The sequence below is a fragment of the Oryx dammah genome, unplaced genomic scaffold (genome assembly GCF_014754425.2).
Source record: "Oryx dammah isolate SB20612 unplaced genomic scaffold, SCBI_Odam_1.1 HiC_scaffold_26, whole genome shotgun sequence".
Lineage (NCBI taxonomy): Eukaryota > Metazoa > Chordata > Mammalia > Artiodactyla > Bovidae > Oryx > Oryx dammah.
In genome coordinates, this window is record NW_024070210.1 from 18062727 (window position 1) to 18086955 (window position 24229).

General features: G+C 40.1%; 1 protein-coding gene across 8 annotated transcripts in view; it reads left to right on the forward strand.

Moving 5' to 3' along the window:
• Nucleotides 1-7519: 7519 nt before the first annotated feature.
• NUMB (NUMB endocytic adaptor protein) overlaps nucleotides 7520-24229 on the forward strand; it is a 165165-nt gene continuing 148455 nt past the window's right edge. For 7 of the 8 annotated variants that reach the window (XM_040226122.1, XM_040226132.1, XM_040226127.1 and 4 more), the window contains exon 1: nucleotides 7520-7613. The gene's annotated coding sequence lies outside the window, so the exon portion shown is untranslated. Of the gene's footprint in view, nucleotides 7614-7758; nucleotides 7840-24229 lie in introns of those variants that run through there. The other variant, XM_040226124.1, reaches the window with a different exon arrangement.

Genomic DNA, 24229 nt, shown 5'->3' on the forward strand with positions numbered 1-24229 from the left:
ATAAGGCAGGCAGGAAATTAGACTGGATCATGGCTTTGTTGCTCATATTTTCTGAGCCCCAAATCTGAAATTGTGGTCTGGCACGTATAGAGTACACGTGGATAAATGAGACAAAATATTTGAAAATAAGGCCATTCTGGGCATTGCATATCTGTCTAGTAGCTTGGCAAGGGAACCAGATATCACACACTCATATAATGTTGATAAAAATTAACATTAATAATAATTAATGAGAATTTACCATGGATCAGTTCCTTCCTGAACTATATAGATTATCTCATTTATTGCTCATAAAAGTTTCCTCCAAGTAGCTAGAAGGGAGAGAAAACCAATCATTATATACTCAATAATAAAATTAAAAGGATAGTATTGTATACACTAGGTACATAATATATGCCAGGCTCTGAATTGAACACATTCTCTGCTTTAACCTTTAAACAAAACCTGTAAGTAGGTATTCAGTTCAGTTCAGTTCAGTTGCTCAGTCGTGTCCGACTCTTTGCGACCCCATGAATCACAGCACGCCAGGCCTCCCTGTCCATCACCAACTCCCGGAGTTCACTCAGACTCACATCCATTGAGTCAGTGATGCCATCCAGCCATCTCCTCCTCTGTCGTCCCCTTCTCCTCCTGCCCCCAGTCCCTCCCAGCATCAGAGTTTTTTCCGATGAGTCAACCCTTCGCACGAGGTGGCCAAAGTACTGGAGCTTCAGCTTTAGCATCATTCCTTCCAAAGAAATTCCGGGGTTGATCTCTTTCAGAATGGACTGGTTGGATCTCCTTGCAGTCCAAGGGACTCTCAAGAGTCTTCTCCAACACCACAGTTCAAATGCATCAATTCTTCGGCACTCAGCCTTCTTCACAGTCCAACTCTCACATCCATACATGACCACAGGAAAAACCATAGCCTTGACTAGATGGACCTTTGTTGGCAAAGTAAAGTCTCTGCTTTTGAATATGCTATCTAGATTGGTCATAACTTTTCTTCCAAGGAGTAAGCGTCTTTTAATTTCATGGCTGCAGTCACCATCTGCAGTGATTTTGGAGCCCAGAAAAATAAAGTCTGACACTGTTTCCACTGTTTCCCCATCTATTTCCCATGAAGTGATGGGACCGGATGCCATGATCTTCGTTTTCTGAATGTTGAGCTTTAAGCCAACTTTTTCACTCTCCTCTTTCACTTTCATCAAGAGGCTTTTTAGTTCCTCTTCACTTTCTGCCATAAGGGTGGTGTCACCTGCATATCTGAGGTTATTGATATTTCTCCCGGCAATCTTGATTCCAGCTTGTGTTTCTTCCAGTCCAGCGTTTCTCATGATGTACTCTGCATATAAGTAAAATAAGCAGGGTGACAGTATACAGCCTTGACATACTCCTTTTCCTATTTGGAACCAGTCTGTTGTTCTATGTCCACTTCTAACTGTTGCTTCTGACCTGCATACAGATTTTTTATTATTATTATTATTATCATATGGTAGCCTGCTTCTAGAGAAGGCAATGGCAACCCACTCCAGTACTCTTGCCTGGAAAATCCCATGGATGGAGGAGCCTGGTAGGCTGCAGTCCATGGGGTCGTGAAGAGTCGGACACGACTGAGCGACTTCACTTTCACTTTTCACTTTCATGCATTGGAGAAGGAAATGGTAACCCACTCCAGTGTTCTTCCCTGGAGAATCCCAGGGACAGAGGAGCCTGGTGGGCTGCCATCTATGGGGTTGCAGAGAGTCAGACACGACTGAAGCAAGTTAGCAGTAGCAGCAGCAGGCTGCTATTTGCACCCTTGTGCAATCCCCTTTCCTTGAGTGTGGGCTGGATCCAATGACTTGCTTTTGACTAACAGAATGTGGCAAGAATCCTGGGATGTCACTTCTGTGATTAGATTGCAAAAGACTGACTTCTGTGTTTTTAGCAGTCTCTCTCTCACTGGCTCTCTCTTTTTCCCTCGTGTTGGCTTGCTGTAATGAAGGAAGCTGCTGTTTTGAGATGTTCTATGGACAGATTAAGAAGTAAGGCACAGAGAGGTCCAGAGCCAATAGCTCATGAGGATCTAAGGCCTTAGGCTAAAGCTTGTGAGCTAAGGAATCCTGCCAACAATGATATGACTGAGCTAGGATGCTGGTTCATCCTAATTGAGCCTTGAAGTGACCACACCCTTGTGAGACACCCAGAGCCAGAGGACCCAGTTAAGTTATACCAGGAATTCTGACCCACAGAGACAGAGGTAATAAATGTTGTTTTACGCTACTAAATTTTGGGATAATTTGTTACCCAGTAAGAGATAGCTAATATATATTCCACTTTGTAGATGAAGAAACTGAAGTTTAGATAAATGAATCAACTTTCCCAGAGTCACATGGCTAGAAATAGCAGAGCCAGGATCTGAACACATTTAGTTCAGGGTCTGAGCTCAAGTCTACTTTCTTATGCGATTCCAAGTGATTAGGAAACTGGAGTTCTAAAAGGCATTCTACTCTCTGAAACCCTTGGAGTGTAGCCAGGCTTCCAGGAAACTCTTTGTGTGTGTGTGTAAAACTGGAATGGACAAAAGTTTAAATGATGCTAAGTGCTTTGAGTGGTCCACTCCCTGTTGCAGAAGAATGTCTGGTCCACCCATAGATCTGGTGATAGTAACCAGGGGTTCCATTCAACAGCACAATGGCAGAGCTAAGAGCTGCAACTTGTCCATTTTACAAGCACTCAAGCCATCTTACCTATGCTATGCAAGGTGGGTAGAGGGGTATACACACTTTTCTTGAGGATGAAAATGCCTGCATTGAGTAATGAGACAGCATGGTGTGCTACTTAAAAATCACATGAGCCCTAGAATTGGAAATCAAATGGTTCTGCCTGAGAGGACACCCTTTTCCACTGACTTTTAAAATTTTTTTGCTTCTTCCCATCCAAGGAGCAGAGTCTTGAATTTTGAAACCACAGTGCTTTGTTCCAGCATGGAAAGCAACTTGGCACATCCCTTTGTTGGAAGCTCCCCAGTTTTGGATGGCAAAAACATCTTCCAGAAAATTTCCCTTTGTTTACCCAGAGCTTCATGCCAGTGGTCACCTTTATGAAATCAAAAGAAGATTCGTCCACTGGTTGGCTGCAGGAATCTATCCTTCCTTGTCAGCTTTGCCCTGGTGCCAAAGCAGCAGGCTTTGAGCTCAGGGGTGTTTCCGGGTGGCAACAGAGCAATGATGCCATAGGGTAGAGTTCTGGCCCCATTCTCCTTTCAGCCAGTGGCAGAGGCTGCACTTCGTTGGTTCGATTGTGCAACCTGGTGTAAAGTCCATATCTGGGGTAGTTGGGGGAAGGACTCTAAGCTATCTCAGCACTCTGATTATGGCCTCTTGACTCTCTCATGTTCATTACCCTCTTCTCCAAGGGCTTTCTTTCTGTCTCTCAGTTCTCATTCTCTCTGTCTCTGTCTCACTTTTTGTCTCTTTCCTCCCTTCTCTCTAATCCCTATATCCCTGTCAACCTCCGCTTTCAGGGATCCTAAACTCAGGGAACCATCTCTTATCAAATGTTATGACTTTGCCCCTAACTGCTAGCAGCAAGCAGCTCTGGCCCTTGTCTGCTTCTCTGACTGATTTTCTTTTCCACCGACTGTTTGCTTTTCTAATCCTTTTGGATTGTGTGCAGAAACCAGGGAGGAAAAAAAAAAATCCCCAAAAAAACAAACAAAAAAAAAAACGCCAAATGGAGTTTTCATAGTGAGTGTGTCCTCCTGGACTAAAATAGAAATGTAAAGACATTCAGGTTTTGCTCCCTTGAAAAGTGGTATGATCAAAGAGAGGAGCAGCAAAGAAAAGAGAGCAAAATGCACCAGCACACGAGAGCCCAAGGCAAACCATACCACTCAGATATTGGGCCATCACTCTGAGTCCATCATTTCCCACTTAATCAGGATTTATAAAGGCTATTTTTGCCTTTAATACACCTGCCATGCTGGTTTTGCTCAAATGGTTCCGCAGAGATACCATCTGCACCACCTCCACAACCAGCCACGCAACAGAGAGTTGCAGACTCCCTGACTCCAGTGTCCTTGCTTTTTAAGAGCGGGCCTTGAGAGCGATGGAGAAGCACCTAACACAGGAAAGAAAAGAGAAGCTGGATGGAATAATTGCATTATAAGATTACTTTGTGGATACAAAATCAAAATGTAGGGTACAAGCAATAACTTTTCTAGTTACTGCATGGGCTTCAATAACAGAATAGCCTTCTGTTGCATCAAAGAATGTTCCTTAAAACCTTCCTTCTTTAAGGTTTTCTCTCTTACTGGGTTGTATGTGTTTATATTACATTTTTCCTCTTAACTGATTTTCACAAGGAATGGGAGTGATAGAAGTGTATATGTATGTATGAGCAAAAACATTTATGAATGCCTTTTTTTTTTTTTTCAGTTCAGTTGCTCAGTCGTGTCCGACTCTTTGCAACCCCGGACTGCAGCATGCCAGGCTTCCCTGTCCATCACCAACTCTTGGAGCTTACTCAAACTCATGTCCATCAAGTTGGTGATGCCATCCAGCCATCTTATCCTCTGTCACCCCCTTCTCCTCCTGCCTTCAATCTTTCCCAGCATCAGGGTCTTTTCAAATGAGTCAGCTCTTCACATCAGGTGGCCAAAGTATTTGAGTTTCAGCTTCAGCTTCAGTCCTTCCAAAGAACATTCAGGACTGATTTCCTTTAGGATTGACTGGTTGGATCTCCTTGTAGTCCAACGGACTCTCAAGAGTCTTCTCCAACACCACAGATCAAAAGTGTCAATTCTTTGGCACTCAGCTTTCTTTATAGTCCAACTCTTACATCCACACATGACTACTAGAAAAACCATACTTTGACTAGATGGACGTTTGTTGGCAAAGTAATGTCTCTTTTTAATATGCTGTCTAGGTTGGCCATAGCTTTTCTTTCAAGGAGCAAGGGTCTTTCAATTTCAAGGTTGAAGTCACCATCTGCAGTTATTTTGGAGCCCAAGAAAATAAAGTCTGTCATTGTTTCCCTTGTTTCCCCATCTATTTGCCATGAAGTGATGGGACTGGATGCTATGATCTTAATTTTCTGAATGTTGAGTTTTAAGCCAACTTTTTCACTCTAGTATATGAAATAGAAGGGTGACTTCCCTAGTGGTCCAGTGGTTAAGACGTCATGCTTCCACTGTAGTGGGTGCAGGTTCCATCCCTGGTGGAGGAATTAAGATCCCACATGCTGTGTTGTGTGGTGAAAATAAATAAACAGATACAATGAAATAAAAGGAATAGCTGAACTTTGTGGCAAAATTCCTAGTTTTGTGATAGTAATTTTGTTGAGTTCCTAAACTTCCATGACAAGTCCTCTTAGTGAGGCTGGCCTAATTCTATGTTCTCGATGGCACATAGTAACTAAGACATACTATAACTATGACTGTGAAAGAGCCATTATTACCCAAAATATCATAATAATGGTCATGCCCTCCTATGACGTTATTGTTTTCTATCTGCCAGGACATTAATTGCCTTCTAACTTGCTCTAAAATTGGTAGGTAGGACACTGCCAAGACTAGAGAGAAGAAAGCTGTTGGTAATATATTCAAAAGCTTCAGACATACTGCCGGCTCCTTCTCGCTGGAGCATCTTCACATTTACATGTTACTTCTTTTGTTATGGGATGTTAGTTAAGGCTTGCCTTATGTCTTGAATGCCATCTTATCATGGTCAATGTTTGATCTTTCCTTCAATTGAATGATTCAGACATTTCTGCGGTTATTTTGGCTTTTCCACTTTCCTTTCACAGGCTTTTTATGAGTCATTGAATTGAAGGGGAGGTTATTTCTAAATTGGAAGGTGAGGATGAGAGAAGGGGGAGGAAAGTTCTGGGAAAAAAACTAGGAAAAGACACCTTACTGTTATGTAGAGTTACTGGAGGAATAATTTCCACTTAGTTTGGTGATAGAGGTATATAGTTTATTTAAATGACTAAAAATATATGTTAGAAAATAGACAGTGTTTTCTTTGGGGGGTGGATAATGAACCACACAGTTTTACACTCCTTGTAGTTTGCTGAAATAGGACAGAAGGGTAAATAGAGGAGATATGGAACAAAGAGTTAGCAGGAATAAGTAAGGGGCAAGGTCTAGTCTCAGTGCCACAAGAAGTCCCCAATCATAAAGAGGTGCTTAAGGGGGACTTTCCCAATCCATTCCTGAGTCGTATGTTTCATGACCCATGAGTTTATGTATGCTGGGTGGAGTTGTGAGGAAGGTACATTTATTTAAATCTGATTTAGAAATTGAAAGAGTAATTAGGCCAGCATTTTGCCATTCAGGGACAGGAACAGTGGGTGGAAATGAAAAAGAAAAGCAAAAAGCTGAAATGAATAAAAAAAAAAGGATATACATTTCTAGGAGCACAAGTTTTTATAGCAACAACAAATTTCTCAAGAGTGCCTACTGTGATTTGTACCCAAGTGAATAAAAACACAATCATTTATTCTTGTTCATTGTGCCAATATGAGAAAAGAACTGCAATTCATTCAAAGGTCCTAATTTAGACTGCTAGGAAGAGAGGTTTAGAAAAAAAGATAAATTGTTAAGTATCTGACACACATCTAGTTGGGTTAAGAACTAACGAGTTTTGTAAATAAGTTCATTTGTATCATTTTTTAAGATTTCCCATCTAAATAAAGCCATATGATATTTGGGAAAAAGAAAAAAAAAAAAAAAAGAACTAACGAGCATAAAAATCAAGTTGCAGGGAGCCGAATTTTCTTTTCCAGAGCATCACAAGGGTAAACTGTGGCCCATTTAGTTCAAACTTGCTGTTGGCTGCCTGGTCACTTCGCAGAAGCCAGCCATGAGTGAGTCTGGAAGGGGGAGGCCTCGCAACACGCCACTTCAGTCTATTAACTGCAACCAAAGTGGACTGACTTCTGCTAAATAAACGGTTGTGCTTTGCCCTTTAGCATGGAGACTTCTGGAAAGAACATCAAGGAAATCGGTCACCATAGGACCTCAAGGGGAAATTTTAATTTATATAGAGCGTTTCTCTCACCGAGTTGTAATCGATTTTTATACACAACTTCTAATGTTGCTGTTTTCTTTAAGAGGGTAGGGTGTCCCTAACCTCTGGGTAAGCTGGCAGTGATAAGCTTCTCTTTATTGAGAGAAAGTTGGAGAAAGGCACGAGTTTACAGTCACCTCTACCACAAAGAGTTAATCCTTCCCGTTGGATTTGAGCGTCAGTCCCTTCCTTGCTTTCTACTGCGCAACCAAACTGTGCCCAAGCTCGAACCAACCGGAGCCGACCGTCTTTTGCCAGTTGACTTAACAGACACTTGCGGTAGCCTATCAGAACTTTGAGCTGTCCAACCATCAACCAATTACAACTAAAGCTTGGTAGGTCGCTCCAGGTCCGGGAGGGGGCAAATACCGGGTCAGGAAAAGGGGCGGTAAGGAAGCTTTGACGGACGGGTAACTAAACCAATAAGAGCAGAGAGCTGCCGCCCCACTATCCAATCGCGAGGTAGGAAGTGTGAAACGGGGTGGGACTGTTGTCATGGGGGAGGTGGAGGCGCTAGGTGGCTACTGGCGCCCGAGGTAGAGAGGCAGGGGCGCTGGAGTTGGCTGGCGGCAGCTGCAGGTGAGTTCCGATAATGCGGGCCTGAGGTCTGGGAGCCGTCGCGGGGGGTGGGGGTGGAAACGCCATTTCGGCGCTCCCGAGGCGGAAGCCAGCGGGAGGGGGGCCTCGACTGCGGGTCCAGCCCGGCCCGGGGCCAGGGCGGGGGCGGCGACGGCGGCAAGTTCGCCCTGACTGGGCTGGTGGGAGAGCCACCCGGCTCCTGCGGCGGAGTTCGTAGTGTGGCAAGGTAGGCTGCGGGGCCGGACCCAAGCGAGTCAGGCCAGCAGGTCCCTCGGGACGCCTAGCTCGTCGGGTCTGGGACACTGACCGGCGACCGGTGCGTGTGAGGGGTAGGTTCCTGGGGAGACGGGAGCTTCTGGGGTCCCGGAGAAGGGAATGACCGGTTACGACCTGGTCTGAGGGACGAGGTGACGCGGGTATACTCCGGACACCTTTAGGTGTGAGGAAGAAGGTGGGAACCCGGGAAGTCCGGGAGCGGCCCGAGCGGAGAAAGCTGGAGGGGTGGGGTGGGGGGCCGGGAGACTGGGAGTGGCCCGGATCTGAGGGAGAAGGGAGGCCAAGGGCGGCAGGGGTCCCAGTGAGGATGTCGAGGAAAGAGGCAGGGAGGGGGCGGGGGATTCTCCTGAGAAAGGAGGCCATCCGCGAGAGCAGCGCCGTGGGAGCTCTGGCGGGGCTTCGGTTGGTCGGACCGGGGGAGACCTTGAACAGCTTGGGGAGGGACGGCAGCGCCCTGCCCCCCACCGCTGGTCTGCGATGGGAGATCCAAGACTGGACTGGGAACTGAGTGTGAGGATCCCTGGGAGGGCAGAGTTTAGAAGAAAACAAGCAAACAAACAAAACACCAACAAAACCTCGAGGGAGTAGCTCGGGTTTGAGAAGTGGTGAGAGGTTGAGCCGAGGAGTGAAGTCCTCTCTTTTGGGGATTAGTCAAGCAAAATGACTCGGGGGGTAGGCGGGAGAAGTAGTTAGTTTCCTTGTAGGAAGGGAGTAGGAGATAGGGCGTCGTAGGAGGGAGCGAGAAAGTTGCTCAGGAAGAGACTAGTGGTCTTGTGGGAACTGACCAGGACAGTAGGTAACGAGGAATAACATGGGGGCCTTTAATAGGTTCTAATAACTTCAGAAATAGAAGAAACTTCAGCTGCATAATAATACTGACATGCCATCTAGGGCCAGAGAAAGGGTTCTCAAAGCAAGGTTGTGACTTGCATTCCAGTGCTTTAGGAAAGAAATGTTTAGGACGAGAGCAATCATGTTAGAAAATAAGGACATGGACAAGATGGGTAATTTGAATGGGAAAAAGGGAGGAGTAGCTAAGGAGAGGAGAGGCATGAAGAGGGGTAGGCTTACTTTCTCCAAATTAGAAATTGAATTCTGGTTCCACCACCTAGCTTCCATAGCTTAACCTCTCTGTGAAGAAGTTTCGTCTGTATAATAGGGATACGGATACTTCCTACTTCTTAGGGTTTTTTTTTTTTTTTTTCACGTGAATTAATATCTGTGGAACTTTGAGAATAGTAACTGGCACAGAATAAGTCCTATATACTGGATATTTTAAAAATGTGTAGAGGATGAAGAAAGGCTTAGAATTTTCTTTAATGCGTCGTTCTGGAACTTTAACTTGAACCGGAATCACCTGGAGGGCTGGCTAAAATACAGACTGCTGGTTCTGTCCAGAATTTCTGATACTGCAGGTCTGGGGTGGGGCCTGGAGTTTGAATTTCCCTCAGGTGATGCTTATGTTGGTCAGGGGAACATTTTAAGAACCACTTGCTTTATTGAAAGTAGTAGTAATGTAGCAGGGGATTCCTTGGTGGCTGAGTGATAAAGAATCCACCTGCCAATTGACGAGACGCACGTTGGATCCCTGGGTCGGGAAGATCTGGAGAAGGAAATGGCAACCCGTTCCGGTATTCTTGCCTGGGAAATCCCATGGACAGAGGAGCCTGGCTGGCTACAGCCCTTGAGGTGGGAAAAGAATCAGACACGACTCAGTGAATAAAACAACAAAATAATGTAGCAGCCTTAAAATACCTGTCTACCTGCTAGACAGGTAGAAGCAAATTGCAAAAGAAACCAAAACAACCCTAATGCTCTATAAGGGATACCCTGTTTTTTTATTGTTGTTTAGTTGCTAAGCTGAGTCCAACTCTTTTTGACCCCATGGACTGCATGCAGCAAGCCATACTCCTCTGTCCTCCACTATCTCCTAGAGTTTGCTCAAATTCATGTCCATTGAGTTGATGATGCTTGCTATCTAACCATCTCATCCTTTGCTCCCCCCTTCTCCTTTTGCTTACCCTATTTTAAGCCTGTGTTTTTCTAACGTGATGATACTTTATTAGTAACTATAAAATCAATTTAGTGGGTTACCACTAGCATTACAAATAAATGAAATAGAACAGAATTGACTACTATTGCACATGCAAGGAAAAATATTGTTTTGGGAAGTTTTGCTCATCTGTGTGTGTTAGTCACTCAGTCGTGTCCGACTCTTTGTGACCCCATGGACAGTAGCCCGCCAGGCTCCCCGTCCATGAAATTCTCCAGGCACGAATACTGGAGTGGGTTGCCATTTCCTTCTCCAGGGTATCTTCCCAACCCCGGTCAAACCCCGGTCTCCTGCATTGCAGGTGGATTCTTTACCATCTGAGCCACCAGGATGACGTACATGAGTGTACTAGGTTACAATGTAAAATGTATTTCTTACATTAAAAAGAGTTTGTAAAACTGTTTTGAGCTATGGAGTGCAGTAAAAGTGATGTTTCAGTAGGGACATCCAGGAACTGGGTTTATTATTTTTCTTTTTGTGGTATTTCTTTCTCAGGTGGTGATACATTCTGTTAAATTTCTTCAGTTGATGATTTGGTTTCTCCTGTGTTTGCCTTATCATACTGTGTTGTGCTTCTTTTTAGAAATTGAGACTATTTGGCATGAGTACTGAAGGGTATTTGAGGCAGAGAGTTGAAATTGAATGGTGTTTCTCAGATGTGGTCCACTTTTGTTTCACCCATGCCCTCGTCTTTAGCTTTTCTTACCAGTATACTGTAAAGCACAGTCTGTAAAAAACCTAAGTATACACAGAGATATTGACAGTAAACAACTAATACTGAAAGAGACTGGTTTGAGAAAAGTTCATGTGTAGAAAGTAAGTAAAAACCAAATAAGACATATTTCAAAAGAGAAAAGCAAAAGGATGTTTCGTTTTTAGAGAGTAAAAGAATTTACAAAATTTTCATGGACTTTCATACAAAATATATACTATAAAAGCATTTTTAAGAGAACCAAATATACTTGTGTATTTTAGATTTCTAGGTTTTTGAAGAAAAATGGTGATAATACCGGACAATTAAATGCACCTGGGATAGAGTTTGAACTACAAAGTAGTTTATTAAGCAGGAGCTTTTGTTCTGATGGTTTTCTCCCTTGAGAATGATCTTGATGTGGCATATGTTTTAAGTTTAACTTGTTTGAGGGACCTAAATGTAATCTACATACTTATTTAAAGCTATATTGAGAATATATATGTGTATTTTTTGCTGTTCTTGATTTGTTTTTTTCTATAAGACTAGATGGTTTATATTTAGAAAGAGTTAATTTATATCTGTTTAATGGATGTAAGAACAGAGAAAGCAGTATTGAAAACAAAGAGATTCTTACAGCTCTCTTTAAGATCTTTATTCCAGGAGATTTATGTAACCCTTTCATTAATGTTTTAAGAAATTGTGAATAAATTTTTGGAGTAGCTTTGCATCAGGAATTTTAGATTTTTCTCTCTCTGAAAAATAATTTTTATTTGTATTTCATTTTTCTTATATTTTATTAAAATTTCAATCTTTGAAAAAAATTTCAGTCTTTGGAAGGCCACAAAATCATTGCATATTTGAGTTGAAACACATAGGCAGTCTTTTCATGAAACAAATTTACTAATTTTTGTGACAAAGGTTGCAAGGATGAAAGCTTTTAAATTCCTTGCATTGAGTTAAATGAAGTATCCCTACCACCAGAATGGTTGTTCTTTAAGTTGTACAGTTGATAGGCACTTTTGTATAGATCATTTGGTTCTTTACTAACTGATGGAAGAATGTAAAATCTTTAATAGAGTGTGGGAAAAATATAAAATTCATTCTTCATAATTGTGGACATTAGTTTGATTACTTGCTTTTTGATAAATGGACTTTATTCAGTTGACTTACTATTTACATTTAGTCATACTTATCTACAAATAGCTCTCATTGCTCAACCCTTTTTACAATGAGATTTGTTAATCTGTTGTTGAAAAAAATGGTGGTTTTTAAATTCCAACAAAACTGCTTTTGACTGTACAATTTAGTGAGGCTCTTTTTCCCATTTCAAAGAATATTCATGTAAATTATTTTTACAAGTGGAAGTTCAATTAAAACTAGTTAATTAAGTCCATTTTCTATTTCAGTAAAGTTTTGTCTTTTATATGTAGCTTCTGATCTCTTTTCTCTGCTTTTTGCTCTCCAAATACTCATACAGTAAATCCTAATGGAAATGTGCTACCTGAAAATCTGGAGTTCTGTGAAAGTGTAAAAATCCCAGTGTCTGGTTTTTGGTTTGCTGGGAGAATTCCTTTTATCAGAAAAGTTCCCTAGGTAAACTTACTACTTTAAAAAGAGGTCTTTTAATAGAGTACTTGGAAAGCTACATTTTATTTTGGACTTGTCAAAATACATATGTTGTGTTTAATAAATTTTGATTTGTACGGAATGGATCTTAAATTCTGCCAGTTTCTGAATTCTGATATGTTTCCTTGGTGGGGCTGGGGAGAAAGGATATAGTTGTACTCCTTAAATTAAAAAACCCTTTTTTTTTGCTATCATATTTCTTTATCTTGATATAATGGTAAATCTCTTATTTACAAAGAAATATAATTTGTTGAAAATAAAGACTAATTTATTTGCAAAGAAAATTTATCTTCATTAATTTAACATATTAGAAATCTGATTAAAGGCAAATTGTGTATAAGGCATTTTAGGCTGTTTGTTCAACTATGAAATACAAGTACTGATGAATAGGTTGTCTTTATCTTATTGCCATATATTTTTGAGAATATAAAATATGCACTTGGAAATCTTAGGGCAAAAGGAGGTTTGAGACTGAGGGAGACTGAGGAGAATACTGACGTGTTTGAGGAGGAGTCTGGCGGATCTGCAGGAAGTATGTCTAGAGGAGTGAGCCATTCTTGGCAGTTTTCCTAGCGTGACATATGTAAAGGAGGTTGATCCTATTTGCAACATTCTCGCATGGACATATTTTTCGTCCTGCTTGTTAGAACTCTTCCTTTGTTGTGTTCCACTCAGGAAAGCATGTCAGAATACAAATGAACACCATGAGAAATGCTAGTCCTAGGATGGGAACCTGGGCAGAACCATGTGGATTTAGAAGGCAGGATACGTGACTCTGCTCTCTAGCTCTTGGGAATAGGTGCCCAACACTTGTTACTAGGCCATGCCTTCCCATTGTCCTTTCTAATGGAGTCTGGGACTAGGTAGGAGGAAGACTCCAGTCACCTTAAATGGATGAACCGAGGAGTTGGTTAATAAGTAACTTCAGTGGCTTCCCTTTCTCTGCCTACCCAGACTCTTTCTCCCTACTTGCTTGTTGCTACCTTACATTCACGAGCAAAGTCTTGAGTTCTCTGATTAGGTAGCAAAATATTAATTATGGTAACCTGTTTATATTAAAGTTATATAGTTAATTAGAAAAATGATTATCATCAGATTTTTCCAGTTTAGTTAGGGAAGAAAAGGGATTTAAAGCTGTAGAACACTTGCTTGGCTCCTGAATAAAGACAAAGTCAGGGAAGTCAGGAACACAGAAAAAAAGCAAAATTTATATCTTTTAAGAATGACTGCCTTTGACTTTAGAAAAGTAAAAGTGATGCTTCTGACTTTTTTAATCAGGAATTTTAGCTCCCAGTATTATTTAATAAATTTTTTTCAACCTAGAATCTCACAGACTCATAGAATAGCCTGATGATCACAGAAGTACATTTGTAACTACAATATAGAGAAATTGAAAAAAGTATCATTTGTGTTCTGAGGAAGAATGATAGGATAGAAAAAACCCAAGTTCTGTGATTGTTTGACCATGCTTTTGAACCCTGGCTCTGTCATTTACTAATTGACTAGGCTGTAAGCAGTTTACGAAATCTTTCATAGCCTTAGTTTTGTCATCTATTAAATGGAGCTTGTAATATCCTCCTTAACTATCCTGATAATGAGAATTAAACAAAAAGCATTTTATGTAGTACCTTGCATATAGTGGGCACTCAATACACGATGATGTTAATAATTAGTAATTATAGCAGTCTTAGCCCTTTCTTGGCACCCCACTCCAGTACTCTTGCCTGGAAAAAATCCCATGGATGGAGGAACCTGGTAGGCTGCAGTCCATGGGGTCACTAAGAGTCGGACACGACTGAGCGACTTCACTTTGACTTTTCACTTTCATGCATTGGAGAAGGAAATGGCAACCCACTCCAGTATTCTTGCCTAGAGAATCCCAGGGATGGGGGAGCCTGGTGGGCGGCTGTCTGTGGGGTCGCACAGAGTCAGACATGACTGAAGCGACTTGGCAGTAGCAGCAGCAGCCCTTTCTTAATATCGCAGATACTGGGATTATAAGCAATGTCGTAGTTAGAAAAACAGGAATTGACTTTACAATTTTACATGTATTTTAAGTATTTACAGTCTTTGTTTTTGTGGTTGGTTTACATGGAGTAAAAGGCTAATATTTACATGGGGTAATGAGGCTAATATTTTTTTTATGTGGTCACAGGTTGTATCTCCAAGCATATCATCTGATCCTGTTCTGTCTGAGTTTTGCTAACATTGTTGTTCAGTTGCCCAGTCTGTCTGACTCTTTGTGGCCCCGTGGACTGCAGGATGCCAGGCCTCCCTGTCCCTCACCATCTCCCAGAGTTTGTCCAAGTTCATGTTCATTGCATCGGTGATGCAGTCCAGCCATCTCATCCTCTGATGCCCTCTTCTTCTTCTGCCCTCAGTCTTTCCCAGGATCAGGGATTTTTCCTAATAGTGGGTACCATTAACCCTGCTACTGGAAAAAAAAAATGTTATAGATTTAATAACTTAAAAGTTGTTCTAAATGCTAGTTAGAAAGGATCAGTTTATCTTCCCTTATAGTTAATACATTACTCTTCATGATTCAAGTTGAAGTAGATTTTATTTCTTAAGCCCTGTACCTTCCTTAGTTAAGGATTTGGTCAAAGGTGAAAGAAAAATCTTTTTTCACATGTAGAAAGCTGTTAAAAGCTATATTATCTCTTAAATTGTCTCTGATGAAAGCAGCTGTATAATTTCCATAACATTCATGATGTTATGGGCTTTATTTTAATTTCATCAGTGAATATAATTTTTGAATAGTTAACTATTTTAAAGAGTAGATTCATTCTTTTTTTCTTTTTTCATTTTTTTGGGAGGAGGGCTGCCTCTCGTGGCTGGTGGGATCTTAATTCCCTGGCCAGGGATTGAATCTAGGCCATGGCAGTGAAAGCACTGAGTCTTAGCTCCTGGATAGTCAGGGAATTCCCAGATCCATTCTTATTTTTGAAAATTATTTATTATTCGTAGTATGAAGGGATGTTTTCCTGTGATAGCAGAGTCTTTCTTACTCTTGCAGTGATTATAGTACTAAATACTGTATTGGGTATATTGGCAAGAAAATGAACTGTAAATATCTATTTATGTGACTGGTGGGGCTTCCCTGGCAGTTCAGTGGTTAAGACTCTAGACTTCCGATGCTGGGGCTGTGGGTTTGATGCCTGTTGGGGGAACTAACATGCTGCTCATGCTGCACAGCATGGCCAAAAAAAAATTTTCTTTTATGACTGGTCATCATTTCTAAAAATGTTAACATATTTTATCAAAAGCTGTTGATTTCTTAATGCTCCATTCCTTGATATTCCAGCTTAATTTTAGAAACCATACAGCTTGGTGTGTTATCATATTGGTGAGGATTTAAAAAAAATTTATTTTGTGATATTAGATTTAATCTTCATAAAGCTGTAAAGTTTTTGAAGTCACGACTTTATCATTTTTGGTGTTCTCTGGGATACAAATGTACTGAGTGAATGATGGGGAGACTGCCAGTTGAATGTATAACGTCAACTAAATTAACTTTGATTGGCCAAGTTCAAATCCAACTCTACTTCCTTAGGCAAGTTAATTTAGTTTTCTCACCTGTAAAATAAATCGCTTTGAGAGTTATGAGATAATTTGTGTAAAGCATTTAACAGTACTTAACTCATAGTAATGGAGAGGGCAGTGGCACCCCACTCCAGTACTCTTGCCTGGAAAATCTCATGGGCAGAGGAGCCTGGGAGGCTGCAGTCCATGGGGTCACCAAGAGTTGGACACGACTGAGTGACTTCACTTTCACTTTTCACTTTCATGCACTGAAGAAGGAAATGGCAACCCACTTCAGTGTTCATGCCTGGAGAATCCCAGGGACGGCGGAGCCTGGTGGGTTGCCGTCTATGGGGTCGCACAGAATTGGACACGACTGAACTGAAGCGACTTAGCAGCGGCAGCAGCTCATAGTAAATACTTAGCAAACCTTGGCTACTGTTGTAAGGATACAGGATTGCAGGTAGGAGGTAAAGTGAACAAAGCAGAAAAGAGGCAAAAGATTTTTCTGTTTGTTTTTTTTTTTTGCATGGACTATGAAAGAATCATATATTAAATTGAACTATGAAACTTAAACTTCATTTAGACATTAAAAGAAATCTTGAATAATTCTTGACTCTCTTGTCTTATTTTTAGTTCAGTCAACGTGTGGAAAAATTTGAATCTTTATTTTAAACCAGCTGTATTTTTTGCCATTCAGTCATAGTAAATTCTTAATTATCTACACCCAGATTAGCATTGTTATAACTAATCCCTAAATTCCTTTCGATTATGAAGTGTAGCTAAGGAACCAGTTAGACACATTTTTCATTAGACTTAAGTTTTATTTAAGATAATATTTAAATACTGTATCTCCTTGGCATTGAATAGCTTCATTAGCAGTTCTTAATCTGTTGCCTGCATCTCTTTGGATTGAGGGGTAGATGTTTTCTGTAGTTAGTAAAGCGCTCTCAAATCCATTTGCTCATTAAATATTATCTGTAGACAAAAGTAATAAGTTCTGAATACCTATATGCATTATACTTACGTGTACTGTGTACTAAGTCACTTCAGTCGTGTCTGACTCTTTGCAGCCTTATGGACTGTAGCCCACCATACTCCTCTGTCCTTGGGATTATCCCAGGCAGGAATACTGGAGTGGGTTACCACCTCCTCCATGGGATCTTCGTGATCCAGGGATCAAACCCAAGTCTCTCATGTATCCTGCATTGGCAGGCAGGTTCTTTACCACTAGTGCCACCTGGGAAGCCTTACACTTACATGTATGTTTAACATTTATTACTTTGTACATCTATACGTATGCATGCATATACATTTATATTCGAAGAATTGTTCTTCTTCAGTAGCTAAGTTGGACTCTTTGTGACCCTATGGACTGCAGCACACCAGGCTTCCCTGTCCTTCACTATCTCCTCGAGTTTGCTTAAATTCATGTCCATTGTGTCAATGATGCCATCCAACCATCTCATCCTCTGTCGCCCCCTTCTCTTGCCCTCAATCTTTTCCAGCATCAGGGTCTTTTTCGATGAGTTGGCCCTTTGCATCAGGTGGCCAAAGGATTAGAACGTCAGCATCAGTCCTTCCAATGAAAATTCAAGGTTGATTTCCTTTACAGTTGACTGGTTTGATCTCCTTGCAGTCCAAGGGACTCTCAAGACTCTTCTCCAGCGCCACAATTTGAAAACATCAATTCTTCATCACTCAGCCTTCTTTATGGTTCAGCTCCTATATCTGTACATGACTACTGGAAAAAGCATAGCTTTGACTATATGAACCTTTGTGGGCAAAGTGATGTCTCTCTTTTTAATACACTGACTAGGTTTGTTATAGCTTTTCTTCCAAGGAGCAAGTGTCTTTCAATTTCATGGCTGCAGTCACCATTAGCAGTGATTTGGGAGCCCAAGAAAATAAAATCTGTCACTCTTTCCACTTTTTCCCCTTCTATTTGCTATGAAGTGATGGAACTGGATGCCATAATGTTTGTATTTTAAATGCTGAGTTTTAAGCCAGCTTTTTCCCTCTTCCTTTATCACTCTCATTTAAGAGGCTCTTTAGTTCTTCTTCGCTGTTTTAGAGTGGTATCATCTGCATATCTGAGGTTGTTGATATTTCTCCTGCAATCTTAATTCCAGCTTGTGATTGATCCAGCCTGGCATTTTGTGTGATACACTCTTCATTTAAGTTAAATTAGCATGGTAACAATATACAGCCTTGGCAAACTCCTTTTTCAGTTTTGAAACAGTCTGTTGTTCCATGTCCACTTCTGACCATTGCTTCTTGACCTTAATATAGGTTTTTCAGGAGACAGGTGAGGTGGTCTAGTGTTTCCATCTCTTTAAGAATTTTCCAGTTTGTTGTGATACACATAGTCAAAGGCTGTAGCGTAGTCAGTGAAGCAGAAGTAGCTGTTTTTCTGGAAACCCCTTGCTTAATTTGTGATCCAGCGGATGTTGGCAGTTTGATCTCTGGTTCCTCTGCCTTTTTTAAATCCAGCTTGTATATCTGGACATTCTCGGTTCACGTACTTTCAAAGCCTAGCTTGAATGATTTTGAGCGTTACCTTGCTAGCATGTGAAAGTGAGTGCAGTTGTACAATAGTTTGAATATTCTTTGGCATTGGAATGAAAACTGACCTTTTCCAGTCTTGTGGTCACTGCTAAGTTTTCCAAATTTGTTTGACATACATATTGAGTGCAGCCCTTTACCAGCGTCATCATTTAAGATTTTAAAATAGCTTAGCTGGAATTTTGTCATCTCCACTAGCTTTGTTTGTAATAATGCTTCTAAGGCCCACTTCATTTCACACTCCAGGTTGTTGGCTTTAGGTGAGTGAACACACCGTATTTTTTATGTTATTTTATATATTCTTATGTGTATTCTCGCCACCCCTTCTTAATCTCTTCTGCTTCTGTTAGGTTCTTGACATTCTGTCCTTTCTGTGCCAATCCTTGTGTGAAATGTTCCCTTGGTATCTCCAGTTTTCTTGAAGAGCTCTCTAGTCTTTCCCATTCTGCTGTTTTCCTCTATTTCTTTGCATTGTTCACGTAAAGAAGGCTTTCTTATCTCTCCTTGCTATTCTCTGTAACTCTGTATCAGTTGGGTATATCTTTCCCATCTTTCCCTTTCTTCTTTGCCTTTCACTTCTCTTCTAAGCTATTTGTAATGCCTCCTCAGACAACCACTTAGCCTTCTTTCATTACTTTTTTTTGTCACTGCCTCCTGTACAGTGGTACAAGCCTCCGTCCATAGTTATTCAGGCACTTTGTCTACCAGATCTAATCCCTTGAATCTGTTTATCACTTCCACTATATAATCATAAGGGATTTCATTTAGGTCATACCTGAATGGTCTAGTGGTTTTCCCTACTTTCTTCAATTTAAGTCTGAATTTTGCAATAAGGAGCTCATGATCCACAGTCACCTCCAGGTCTTGTTTTTGCTGATTGTATAAAGCTTTTCTATCTTTGGCTGCAGAAAATAAATCAGTCTGATTATAGTATTGACCATCTGCTGATGTCCATGTGTAGAGTCAGCTCTTGTGTTGTTGAAAGAAGGTGTTTGCTATGACCAGTGGGTTCTCTTGGCAAAACTCTTCCTTTGCCCTGCTTCATTTTGGGCTTCCCTGGTAGCTCAGCTGGTAAAGAATCCACCTGCAATGCAGGAAAACCTGGTTTGATTCCTGGGTTGTGGGAAGATCCCCTGGAGAAGGGATAGGCTACCCACTTCAGTATTCTTGGGCTTCCCTCGTGGCTCAGTTGGTAAAGAATCCGCCTGCAATGCGGGAGACCCCGGTTCTGTCCGTGGGTTGTGGGAAGATCCCCTGGAGGAAGGCATGGCAACCTACTCCAGTATTACTGCTTGGAGAATCCCCATGGACCGAGGAGCCTGGTGGGCTACAGTCCCTGGAGTTGCAAAGAATCGGACATGACTTCAGTAACTAAGCACAGTGCAGCATTTTATACTCTGAGGCCAAACTTGCCAGTTACTCCAGGTATCTCTTTACTTCCTACTTTTGCATTATGATCCCTTATGATGAAAAGGACTTCATTTTTGGTGTTAGTTCTAGAACGTCTTGTAGGTCTTCATAGAATTGGGGCATAGACTTGGATACTGTGGTGTTGAATGATTTGCCTTGGAAATGAACCAAGGTCAGTCAGTCATTTTTGAGATTGCACCCAAGTGGTGTGTTTCAGACAGTTTTGTTGACTATAAGGGCTACTCCATTCTATGGGATTCTTGCCCACAGGAGTAGATGTAATGGTCATCTGAATTCAGTTTCCCACTCCCATCCATTTTAGTTTACAGAGTCCTAAAATTACATTCAATTTGAAGAATAGTAGTGGAAGTAGTGTAGTGAAAGTGTTAGTCTCTCAGTCTGTCTGAGAGTCATGTAACACCACGGACTATATCCCATCAGGCTCCTCTGTCTGTGGAATTCTCCAGGCAGGAATACTGGAGTGGGTAGCCAGCCATTCCCTTGTCCAAGGGATCTTCCCAACCCAGGTGTTGAACTTGGGTCTCCCGCATTGCAGGCATATTCTTTATCATCTGAGCCACCAGGGAAGCCCAATTTGAAGAATATGTATATTCAAGTAAATGTTGAGATGAATTTTTAAAATTTTCACTTTATAAGGCTAGACTGAATTCATAGGTAGCCTTGGTTATTTTGACTCCTCCATTTTCTGGCTGAAAATTCAGGTATTACCATGTAGGGATCGGTTAATATTTTGACTTTTGAAAAGCTGCATCATACTGAAAGCTCTCAGCCTACTTTTTCTACCCTTTTCTTACCCAAATGTATCATTTCAGAAACTTCTCTTCCCCCAAAATGGCATATACCTTTTACAAAATTCAGGTGTAACTGATATATAATGAAATTGCATATATTTAAAGTATACAGTTTCATGAGTTTTTATCTATTTACATACTACAATCAAGATAAGGAATATACCAGTTTAAAAGTTTCCTTATGCCCTTTGGGTAAGGTTTACCCTTTGGTAAACCATCTCTCCCTTTCCACACTCAGAATAACAATCTGCTGTCAGTATAGTTTGCATTTTCTAGAATTTTATGCAAAGAAAATTGCATGGTGTATACTCTTTGAGAGAGAGGTCTGGTGTCTTTCACTTTGTCTAGTTAACTTGAGGTTTATCTATGTTATTTTGTGTATCAGTAATGCGTTCCTTTTTATTCCTGAGTAGCCCCACTCCAGTACTCTTGCCTGGAAAATCCCATGGACAGAGGAGCCTGGTGGGCTACAGTCCATGGGGTCTCTAAGCGTCAGACATGACTGAGCGACTTCACTTTCACTTTTCACTTTTGTGCACTGGAGAAAGTAATGGCACCCCACTCCAGTGTTCTTGCCTGGAGAATCCCAGGGATGGGGGAGCCTGGTGGGCTGCCGTCTATGGCGTTGCACAGAGTCAGACACGACTGAGACGACTTAGCAGCAGCAGCAGCAGTAGCAGCAGCAGTGTTCCAATATGTGTCACAATTTTTAAAATTATTCTGTTGATAAGACATGGGTTTGTTTCCAGTTTCTGGCTATTCAAATAAAACTATGAACATTCATGTACAGATTTTTGTTTTAGGAACGTGTGTTTTTGTTTCTTTTGGGTGTATACCTAATAGTGGAGTTGCTGGGTCATATGTTAAGTCAGTTTCCAAAGCTTCTGTAATTTACATTCCCACTGGCAGTGGGAATGAGCATTCTGACTTCTTCACATCCTCACCAGCACTTGTTATTATCTCTGTCTTTTTTGTAGTCATTCTAGTAGATGTGAAGTAATAATTCACAGTGGTTTTGTTTTGCATTCTCCGATGGCTGTTGATACTGAGAATTTTTTTTGTGGATTTATTGGACATTTGTATATCTTCTTTGAAATATTACCTATTTGGATCTCTTGCCCATGTTAAAAAACGGAATTGTCTTTTGTTATTGTGTTTTTACTTATGGAAAACTTTTATACATGTTCTGGATACGAGTCCCATGTTAGATACATGATTTGCAAATATTTTCTCCGAATATGGCTAGTATTTTCACTTTCTTAGTGGTGGCCATTGAAGCGCAAACCTTTTTCATCTTGATATAGCCCCTGTCTTTGTGCTTTTGGTATAATATCTAAGAAACAATCACCTAATTCAAGGTCATGAATATTTATGCCTGTATTTGCTTCTAAGAGTTTATGTAAATTTTAGCCCTTACATTTAGTTCCATTTTGAGTTAATTTTTGTGTATGGTATGGGGAAGGGGCCCAACTTAATTATTTTACTTATGGTTATCCAGTTGCCTCAGCACCCTTTGTTGAGACCATTACCTTTTGTTTATTGGCTTGTTAGAAAAGTTTAATAAAATTTTCTGCCTTGTTACTAATTCTTTAGAATAGCAATTTGTTGACCTTTTGGTCTAGTGGGGCAGAGGGAAGCAGCTTAGAGTTGTAAGAATGGGTTATAAATGAACCCACTGACTTAAATATATGATTGTCGATTTCATCCTTTTGTTACTTTATACTTGAGTATTAAATGAAATTCAGCTGTCATTTTTCTGCTTACTGGGCAGTTTTGTGCACAGAGTTCTACACAGAAGCTTCAGTGCTGGACCATTTAATGGAAATTGGGGTTAGGTTTCAAACATGTGACATAAAGGAAGAAAAGCTTCTGTTACACCTTTTCCTTCTTTAACTCTCCTATCCTGTTACCTTTTTTATCTTAAGAGGACTCTTTTGGATTATTAACACATAGCCTTTTTTGGAGGGAAGATCAAGTACTAAGGCTTTTTTTTTTTTAAGTTGGAGATTGAAGGAAATGTTCTATAATGACTGTTGAAAACATTATAGAAAAATTATAAGTATCTTTATTAGCCTTGGTAAACTTAAAATTCAGAATTAATATCAGAATCAAACTTTCCATTTCCACGTAATCCTAGTTGAAGGTTAGAAACAGCGTGGTATTTTTCTTTCATTTAAAAAATCATGAAAATACAGTTATTTTACAACTTGTGAGATTACTTAGCATTTTGAAAGAAGTTTATTCTTTATTTGTAGAACATTTGACTCTAAATTGGGTTTTTAAGTTTTTCCCTATGTTTTAAGAGGCATTAATTATTCTCTTTTGGAGGTCTTACAAGCAAAGGGAAAAGTATACATCTTTTACAGAGTGTTTAAATATTACGTGTCTCATCTCTATTTGTAGAGTTCTGTTTCTTTAGAATATGAAGCCAGTACTTTGCCAAGTAAGAGCTAATTTCCTGGGAAATCTGGTTGCTGGCTTGACTTCTTGCTCTGCCTTTTCCCTTTTGTTGCTTTATAAAAGAGCAGAGCCCAGTCCTGTGGAAAATCACTAAATCATCGAATTATTTTCCCTAGCTCAAATTAAGCATGATTGATACATATTTGCATTATATTGAATTCTCTAACTTTTTCTTGTTAGAGATTTGTTAGCATACCTTGAAGGACTTTGACTTCATTTAATGAGTTGGCTGCTCATAACTGAAATAACACTTATTAGTGTGTTCCTTTAACAAATGTTCTTATCCTTCTGTTGGTTTTTTTTTTTTCCTCTCTCTCCAGTAGACGTAGTTAGTGAGGGGTAACACTGGTGTTCTTACAATAAAATCCAGACAGTTATGAAATATAATAGTAGTTTCTATGATGTTGGCCTCTAATTATGATTTTTTAATGACATTGTTTCTAATTTTTCCTCATTGCTTATTTTGCTGTGTACATACATTTGTAAGCTGCTTTCATTAACATACATTTTATTAAAATAATTTGAAACAGTTTAAAACAGCTGAAGAATATTTCAATAATGGATGCATTATTATTTATGCAACCAGTTTCCATAGTGTTCACATTTAGCTTGCTTGTTGATTTCCAATTATTATAAACAAAACTTCAGTGAATATTGCTAAACCTAAATCTTTGTCCATATTTCAATATTTTTAAGATAAATACATTTGAATGGAATTATTAGGTCAAGTTATACATTTCTTAGAGCTTTCAGGAGAGCAGAACATTGCATTGTTGCCCTCCAGAAAGGTTGTGCCGATTTATATTCCCCTTAGCAGTATGAGACTGAGGTATGTGTTAATACCTTTGCCAGCAGTGTTATTATTTTAAAGTACTTAAAATGTTAATATAAGGAGAAAATAGTAACCGGTTTCTTAAATTTGTGTTTATTTGATCTCTAGTAGACTATTATATTTATTTTTTTGATCTCTAGTAGACTATTTTAAATGTGATCATTAGCTGTTAAGTATCTCCTTTAAGTGAAGTTATATCACTGTTCTTTGTCTTTATATTTTTCATTTTCTGAGTGGGCTCCAGTTTTTACATGGAATCTAGGAATAATATTCAAAGCAGGATAATATTCAAAGCTGTGACTTAATTTATATAAATGATCAGTGAAAGTTGTTTAATGCCCTTTCAATTTAGTTTTACCCTGCAAC